A 9,627-nucleotide genomic window follows, 5' to 3' on the forward strand; every position below is an offset into this window, starting at 1 on the left:
AATTTATAAGTATTTTTTTCAATATTATGTTATTATTTCTAGGGTAAAAGACACAGGTTTAGTGTAAAATATACTTACTCTCTTATGGTTTCAAGAAAACCGTACTCGCCCCCTTAAGTTTGAATAAAATTTCATAAACCCCTTGGAGATATATTTTTCGTCTATGTATTTTTTTAATTTAATTTATTAATTTTTCTATTTTTAATTACAACAAATAATTTTCAAATAAAAGACAATTATACCTTTGTTATTTTTCATCTACACATTGAAATGTTGTAAAATTAAATTATTTTTTCTTAAAAAATATATTTGTGTAACACCTCTCACCCAACCCGACGTACGATACGAATGGGAGGTGCCACCAGAGCATTTTCTTATCTTAAACAATTTTTCCCTTTTATAATAACATTCATTTCAAAATATAATAATGATATTTAAATAAAATAAACCATGATTGGAATGATCCCATATTATTAGAAATCATTTTGAGTCTTTGAAAACATTTGTGGATATTACCAAAGCAATAGACAACTATTCGAAACACATTGACTTAAAATCGGGTCAATCAAGTTAAGGGAAGTAAGAGTTTTAATAAGCTTAAACTTAAAAACATTTTATCAAATTACTAAACCAAGTTTTGGATAATTAAAATACTTTAAAACAATTTAAGATCATTTTGAAGATGCTCGGGGTGGTTGGAGGTGTCTGAAACCCAAAACGGACCCCGAAAGGTCAAAATGGCTCAAAACAGTGCAATAGCATGAATCTAGGGCGCTTGTTGCAGCACAAGTCCCCAGTTGTGCTAATGCAAGTCCCTAGAATTGTAGCAAGTTGCTCTTTGTTGGACTTGTTACGATACCACTAAGTCCAAGTATCGATACTTAGCCCCTGAAGTTGACAACCAACCCAGAAACGCTCCAAAAACATATCCATACATCACCATATCATTTCATTATGAATAAAAACATTATAAATCAAAATTTAAACTCATTCAAACTCAAATACAAAGTATAAACACATTCATAAATAAAATGACATTCATAATGGTTAAGAAAACTGTAAAGAATTTAAACATGACATTCCACCTTACAACCTTACATACAAAATAAGTCTTTGTATACATGTCACCTAATTCAACTCAAATAACATTCAAATATTTAAAATACAACCTTAAAAGTTTGTCGAGTGATGCATACTCCCAAGCTATCATAGCGACTTCTTAGCAAGTCTATACGTAATAGTTTTAAACCACTAACATGTGAGCTTTAAAAGCTCAGTAAGTAACAAGGCTAATCAAACTTATCTTACGTCATTATTATTGTTGAGTCCCTCAATGAAACACCATGCCTAGTTCATTTATGTCATGTTTTAACTAGTTTATTCATTTTTACCAAATTAAGGACTCTACTTACAACTTAAGGGTTTATTAGCCAATCAACTATGGAATTAATATTCGTGTTCCATATGAGAGATTCATAATGTTTTAGAGCTTACTTACCAACCTTTAAGTCATTGTTTATTAGCAAATTCATGTATATATGGGTTCCAATTATGGACATTGGTTCTATGTATGCCTTTGTTCATTCCATTTTTAGTTTCATCTTTAAATACTTACATATCGCCTTGAAGTGTTACGCCTGTAGGCTAAACCACAATCAAAACCACATCTCCTATCACTAGTACATATACATCCCTTATTGGCATGTTAATCGTATTCTAACTATCTCACCAAGTTACTAAGGCTTTGTTTTATTATTCCATTTTTGTTAAATGATTTCCATTTCAACTTAAATTCAATTTCAACAACAAATATTCGTGGCATTTTCCACCATGGCAACAATCAATAATAGTTTCATAACTTGTGCCATTATAACAAAGTTCAATGGAAATCTCGTTTCACATATTATGTCAATATTCATTTCGATCATAAACATAATTATAAATCATTTAGAATCCCTTATTTTCAATTGCAAGATTCAAAAAGGCAATCCTTTTCCTAACTCTACATATTGGTGTTAGAACATTTTTAGATATTTATAGTGTTCCAATAACTATAAATGAATGGTGTAATTAATTAAAAGATAAATCTTTTGGTCATTGGCGAAAAGTTATACCATTTTATTCTTGAAAAAGAATTATAACTATTCAAACAATATTATTTGAATAATTATAATATTAAATGAATAATTATATGTTTTTTAAAGACATTATTATTCAGAAAGACACATGTTGAAAGATGTATCTATAAAGAAATATGAAAATTCCTAAAAATAGGAATGAGATTTCATTTGGAACTCACACCAACAAGTTCTAAAATTTCTTTCTATCTTTCCTCATTTTCTAATACTATTAGATTGTTCTATAAAGAGTTACTACAGAAATTCTTTGTAGAAATTGAGTTTCTTGTTATTTATTGCTCAGTGCTTAGTGAACTATTATTGTCAGTGTAAAATGCAAACAATCATTGGCTTCATTGTATCATCGAGGTTAATTTGCTTGAAACTCTTTTACACACTAAATATAGGTGAGGACGAATATAACCTTAAAGATAGTGGCTTGATACATGCCTTGGAGCCTTTTCTTATTTCTTCATTTTCTATTCGAACTTTGTTCATATGTTCGAGATTTTTCTCACCGGAGATTTGTACGACAATTTTAAGGTTATATTTCATGATGACTACCACAACACATGAAAGTGGAACACTAAGGGAGTTGGCTTCCAACTTTGTCAAACTTAATCGGTTTGATGGTGGCAATTTTCGATGATGATAGAAAAAAATGCACTTCTTATTATCAATTTTGAAGATTGCTTATGTTTTGGATACTCTAAGACCTAAAGAGAATGAAAATGATTCTGTTGCTGCAACCCGAGAAAGACAAAAATGGGACAATGCTGATTACATGTGCATGGACCACATATTGAATGGTTTATCCGATGGTTTGTTCTACACTTGCCAAAATGAGGTCACCGCTAAAGAATCATGTGACAAATTGGGGACAAGATACATGACCGAAGATGCTACAAGTAAGAAATTTCTTGTCAGTCATTTCAATAATTATCAAATGGTTGATGGTCGTTCTATTATGGAACAATTCCGTGATATTGAAAAAATGTTGAATCAATTTAAGCAATATGATATGAAAATGGATGAAATTATTGTTGAATCCTCCATAACAGACAAACTTTCTCCATCTTGGAAAGACTTTAAAAGAAGTATAAAACATAACAAAGATGAAACATCTCTTGAGGCTTTGGCAAATCATCTTCGTACTGAAGAAGAATATCGAAAGCAAGACCAAAACCTAAATTTTGAAAATGTCAAAGCGCATGTTACAGAGGAAGTACAGACTACTAACCATTCAAGATAAAGGTCAAACAGACTAATAGAGCGCCTAAGTTCAAAAAGAAACAAAAAGGCTCATGCTATCATTGTGGTAAGCTAAGACATTTCAAGAATGAATGTCAATTTTTAAAGAAGAAATCAACTTCTAAGGCTGATAATAACGAAAATTTTGTTGCAATGATATCTGAAATTAATATGGCACAAGATGATAATGCATGATGGATTCATACTGAAGCAACCAAACATGTGTGCAAAGACAAAAGTATGTTCACAAAGTTCACACAATGTGAAAATGACAATGTCTTGTAAATGGGAAATTCTTCCATTGCAACAATCAAAGGCAAAAGATCTGTTGAACTACAATTCACTTCTGGAAATGTTTTAACCTTAAATAATGTACTTTATGTACCAGAAGTTAGGAAGAATTTAGTGTCTGAAAGTTTGTTGAATAAGTTTGGTTTCAAACTTGTTTTTGAGGCAAATAAGTTTATTTTGTCTAAGGGATGAATTTTTGTAGGGAAATGATATATGTATGAGAGCATGTTTGAACTCAATATTATTAATAAGAATAAAAATATTATTTATGCTTGTATGGTTGAATCTTCTTGTTTATGGCATTATAGATTAGGTCATTTGAATTATAGAAAATTGAATGACATGCATAAGTTAGATTTAATTCCTATTTTTAATAATAATATTGAAAAATGCAATACATGTATGTTGACTAAAATTACAAGAAACCCTTTCCCTAAGGTTAAAAGGAAAATAAAATTACTTGATTTGATACATAGTGATTTATGTGACATCCATAATACTCCTACATTAGGTGGAAAGAAATATTTTGTTACTCTTATTTATGATTGTTTTAAATATTGCTATGTATATTTATTGCATTCAAAAGATGAAGTGCTTGATAAATTTAAAGTTTATAAATCTCAAGTTGAACTTTAGTGTGAACCATTTATCAAGTGCTAAAGATCGAATAGAGGTGGAGAATACTATAATCCAAGTTATTTTGAATCCACTGGAATTTCCATCAAGTTTTAGCCCCTTATACACCACAACAAAACGGTGTAGCTGAAAGGAAAAATAGAGTCTTGACTGAAATGGTAAATTCAATGTTATCATATTCAGGTCTTGGACAAAGTTTTTTGGGAGAAGCTGTTCTACCAACTTTTCATTTATCGAATAGAGTTCCTAATTAGGAAATTAAATTAACCCCCTATGAACAATGGAAAAAAGGAAATCAAACCTTAATTATTTGAAGGTTTGGGGATGTAGAGTTATTGTCAAAGTTCCAACACATAAACATAAAAAGTTAGGTGAAAGAGGAATTGAATGCATATTATAGGATATGCATATAATAGCAAGGCATATAGGTTCATGGTAATTGAACCAAATGATTTAATTTCAATTAATATTGTTATTGAATCAAGAGATGCTATTTTTTATGAAAACAGATTTAATTCTATTTCAAGACAATTAGAGCTACAACAATTGATTCATTCTTCAAATGAGAATGAGATTCCATTAGAAAAAATTGATAATAATGAATCTTGTCAAGAATTAAGAAGTAAGAGGATTAAAAAGGTCAAACATTTTGGACCAGATTTCATTATGTTTCTTGTAAAAGGAAAAGGTGAAAGTATATGCAATAAGACACCTTATTGTTATAATACGAAATATGATCCTATTACATTTGAAGAGGCAATAAAATCTCAAGACTCTACTTTTTGGAGAGAAGTAATAAATGATAAGATGGATTCAATAATGGGAAATCAAACTTGGATCTTAGTTGATCGTCCACCGAGTTCCAAACCAATAGGTTGTAAATGGATCTTCAAAAGGAAAATAAAGGTCGATGTAACCATTGATAAATTTAAAGCAAGGTTGGTAGCCAAAGGTTTTACACAAAAACAAGATATTGATTACTTTGATTCCTATGCTCCAGTAGTAAGAATTGCTACAATTAGACTCTTAATATCACTTACCTCAATATATAATTTGGTTGTTCACCAAATGGATGTTAAATTTGCATTTTTAAATGGTGAATTGGAAGAAGAAGTGTGCATGGAACAACCAGAAGAATTTGTTGTTTCAGGACAAAAGCATAAAGTATGTAAGCTTGCTAATCTCTATATGGACTTAAACAAGCACCAAAGCAATGGCGCCAAAAGTTTGACAAGGTTATTTTAGCTAATTGCTGTAAAATAAATGAATCTGATAAGTGCATATATAGCAAATTTGAAAATAGAAAACATAAATATTTGCTATGAAGGATATGACAATGATTTGCTTATATGTAGATGACATGCTCATTTTTGGCATGGATTTGGAACAAATAGAAAACACAAAGAAATTCTTATCAAACAACTTTGCTATGAAGGATATGGGTGTAGCAGATGTTCTTCTTGGGATTAAAATAACCCTAGAGGAAAGCACTATAGCTTTATCACAATCACATTACATTGAAAAGATGCTTAAAAAGTTTGATCTTTTCAATTGTATACCAGCATCTACACCCATGGATCCTCAAATAAAATTAGTATCTAATACAGGTAGGAAAATTGATCAATTGAAATATGCAAGTCTAATTGGTTGTCTTATGTATATAATGACTTGTACAAGACCAGATATTGCATATGTTATTGGAAAATTGAGTAGGTATACAAGTAATCCAAGTAGTTTTGGCAAGCTTTGAATAGAGTACCTAGGTACTTAAAGAAAACTATTAACTATGGATTGTGTTATAATGTATCATCCTCCAGTTTTGGAAGGGTATTTGGATGCTAGTTGGATTAAAAGTTTGGAAGATCATGCATCTACTAGTGGATGAATCTTTATTCTTTATGGAGGAGTAATTTATTAGGTTCCAAGAAATAAACATGTATTACTAATTCCACCATGGCAGCAGAATTTATTGCATTAGCCACTGCATCTAAAGAAGCAAAATGATTAAGAAATTTGCTTTATGATGTACCTTTATGGCCTAAGCCAATTTCACCTATTTCTATCTATTGTGATAGTGAGGCTACTCTAGCAAAGGCATATAGCCAAGTATATAATGGAAAGCCTAGACACATTGGATTAAGATATAACTATGTCCGACAATTAATCTCTGATGGAATGAGCACTATTAATTATGTGAGGTCAAGTGAAAATTTGGCAGATCCTTTGATAAAAAGTCTTGCTAGAGATGTAATAAAAAAGACCTCAAAAGGGATGGGACTCAAGCTTATTAATTAGAGTCACCCATGATGGAAACTCGACTCAACGCTTGGCGTAACGTCAAGTCTTGAGTTCAAAGATACAAAGTACATCATTAGTATGTGACTGTTAGCACTATAAATAAATCCATCCTAAGATTAAAGTGCTAAGTACCTGTAATGACAATGGAAGGATGAGTAATGTACTCTTAATAGACCCATAACATAAATATGTTGGAGTGTTATAATTACGGGAACACTCTTGAAGGGATCTACCTATGTAAGTGGAAGTGTAGTCGCTTCTAGGAGCTCAAGGGCTTGGCTCTGACAGCACCCATGAAAAGAGGACACGGACACATGGCCATAATAGTGTCCTTAGATACTATGCATTGACCGATGTTGAAATCATTGTGTGAGATATATTCGGTTAATCAAATGGAATAGTTAATTCAAAGCTTAGTCTACCATGCAATTTCGATTAACTTTAACATATTTTCACTAAGTAAAGGTTCAATCGTAAGACACCTTCATTTATGCAATTGATTTCCAAGAATATCAAAATCTAAAATAATTTGAAAATGAGGGGAGATTGCTAGAACATTTTCAAATATTTATAGTGTTCAAATAACTATAAATGAATGTGTGTAATTAATCAAAAGATAAATCTTTTGGTCATTGGTCAAAAGTTATATCATTTGATTTTTGAAAAAGAATTATAACCATTCAAACAATATTATTTGAATAGTTATAATATTAAATGAATAATTATATGTTTTTAAATACATTATTATTCAGAATGACACATGTTGAAAGATGTCTCTAAAGAGATATGAAAATTCTTATAAATATGAATGAGATTTCATTTGGAAATCGCACCAACAAGTTCTAAAGGTTCTTTCTATCATTTCTCATTTTCTAATATTATTAGATTGCTCTATAAAGAGTTACTGCAGAAATTCTTTGTAGAAATTGAGTTTCTTGTTATTCATTGCTCAGAGCTTAGTTGCCTATTCTCGTCAATGCAAAACGCAAATAGTCATTGGCTGTATTATATCCTCGAGGTTAATTTGCTTGAAACTCTTTTGCACACCGAATATAGGTAGGAGCGAATATAACCTTAAAGATAGTGGCTTGATACACGCCTTGAAGCCTTGTCCTATTTTTTCATTTTCTATCCGAGTTCCGTTCATGTGTTTGAGATTTTCCTTACCGGAGATTTGTACTAACAATTGATACCAAAGTGCCATTCCATGTTCGGTCATTTCTCACATTCAATTTTGGCCTTAAAAATTCAAGTTCAAGTCTTTCAAACTATGGTTTCTATACCACAAGCAATCAATTCATTAGTTCATTGATATTCCATAGTCATTTTCATATTTTTTAGCTTGTTTCGACATTGTTAACATTATGCAAGCTGCCATCGAAGAAATTGACAAAGGAATTGAGCTTAGGAGATTTTTTCCATTGAGTCAAAATCTCCAGGTGGAAATGAGACTTTTGAGAGAAAAAGAAGAAAAAGCAAGAAAATGAAAGAAGAAAGTGGAAGCTTCCATGGTTGCTGCTGTTGGCTGGTGAATGGGAAAATGAATGCTGATTAGGGGTGTGCATTATTCGGTTAAAACTGAATTTTTTCGGTTAACCGACCGAGTTCGGTTAAACGGTCGGTTAACCGAAAAAATTCGATCGGGGGTCGATTAAGTTTTTTTGGTTTGTTCGGTTAACGATTAAATCGGTTCGAAACGGGTCGGTTAACTGAAAAAATTTGGGTAAACCGAATTTACAGGGTAGGCATACTCCCTCCCAATTTAAACCTAGCCCAATTTAAATCCGGCCTAATTTTTTCTTGGGCTCACCGAATAGGATAGCCCAAATTCAAGTATTCAACAGCCCTAGCCTTAGAACCTGCTGTCTATTACCATTTCTCAGCAGCAGGCCAGCAGCCGACTAATGTAATGCACACTACACAGTTACAAGTTCACAACACCCCTCCCTAATTTCACTTTCACTTTCACTCACACACACACACACACACAGTCCCAACACTCGTAGCCCTAAATCTCAGTCTCAGTCTTAACACCCAACACCTGATATCTACATTCTCAATCTCAGTCGACAGTAGAATCGGGAGTCGTCGAGTGTAACGGCCCAAATTTCAGTGATATCGGAACAGTGATTTGAGATCACTAAATCCGACAAGTATGTTTAAAAATTTAATAAATTAATATTTATGAGTCAAGTGTGAATTTAGAAGAATTTTGAATTAGTGAATTTTGTGTAAAAAAAAAGAGAGAAAAGAATTTAATAAGTAAATTGGGTCTAAAACGAGGTATCGAGACCTCGAATTCATAAACCGAGCCATAAATATTTTTAAAAATATTTATGGAGTGTAAATAAGTTAGTATTAAAGTTTCGTCAAGAAATTTTAAGATTTCGGTAGTTAATTAGGTGAAAAGGACTAAATTGAACTAATTGTAAAATTGTGAGATGTGATTAAATAGCTTAAGTATTTAAAAAGATGGATTTAAAGAGCAATTAGACCCAAAGGTTAATGGCTGGACGGTTTGGGTATGAAATAAGCAAGAAAACAATGTGAACAAGGGGCAAAATTGGAAATAGCATAAAAGTTAGTAATTAAATAATGATGTAATTGAAAAATCTAGACATTTTCTTCATCTTTCTCAGCCAGAAACGTCGTACCAGGTCTCCTATGCTGGTTTTTCATATTTTTACACCATATCAAGAGAAACGAGATTCAAGTCGTGATCGAGGGAAAAATAAAGTTTACGAGGAATAGGCTCGATTGCTAATATTTTATATCGAGGTAAGTTCATATGATTTTTAATAATGCAATGTGTAATTTAATGTTTTGAAATGAAAATTTCATGAATGATATAGTATATTATTGTATATAAAATGTCATTAAACTGTGATAATTGTAAAATGATATTTGAATAAAAGTACAAATTAAATGGAACAACGGACTTGAGTACTTTCATTCAGTGGCTAAGACGAATTGACGGAAAAGACCATGGTTGGACCATGGCAGCATGTGAAATGTGATTTCCGTATAAGACCAT

This window comes from Gossypium hirsutum, chromosome D08 (genome assembly GCF_007990345.1).
Source record: "Gossypium hirsutum isolate 1008001.06 chromosome D08, Gossypium_hirsutum_v2.1, whole genome shotgun sequence".
Lineage (NCBI taxonomy): Eukaryota > Viridiplantae > Streptophyta > Magnoliopsida > Malvales > Malvaceae > Gossypium > Gossypium hirsutum.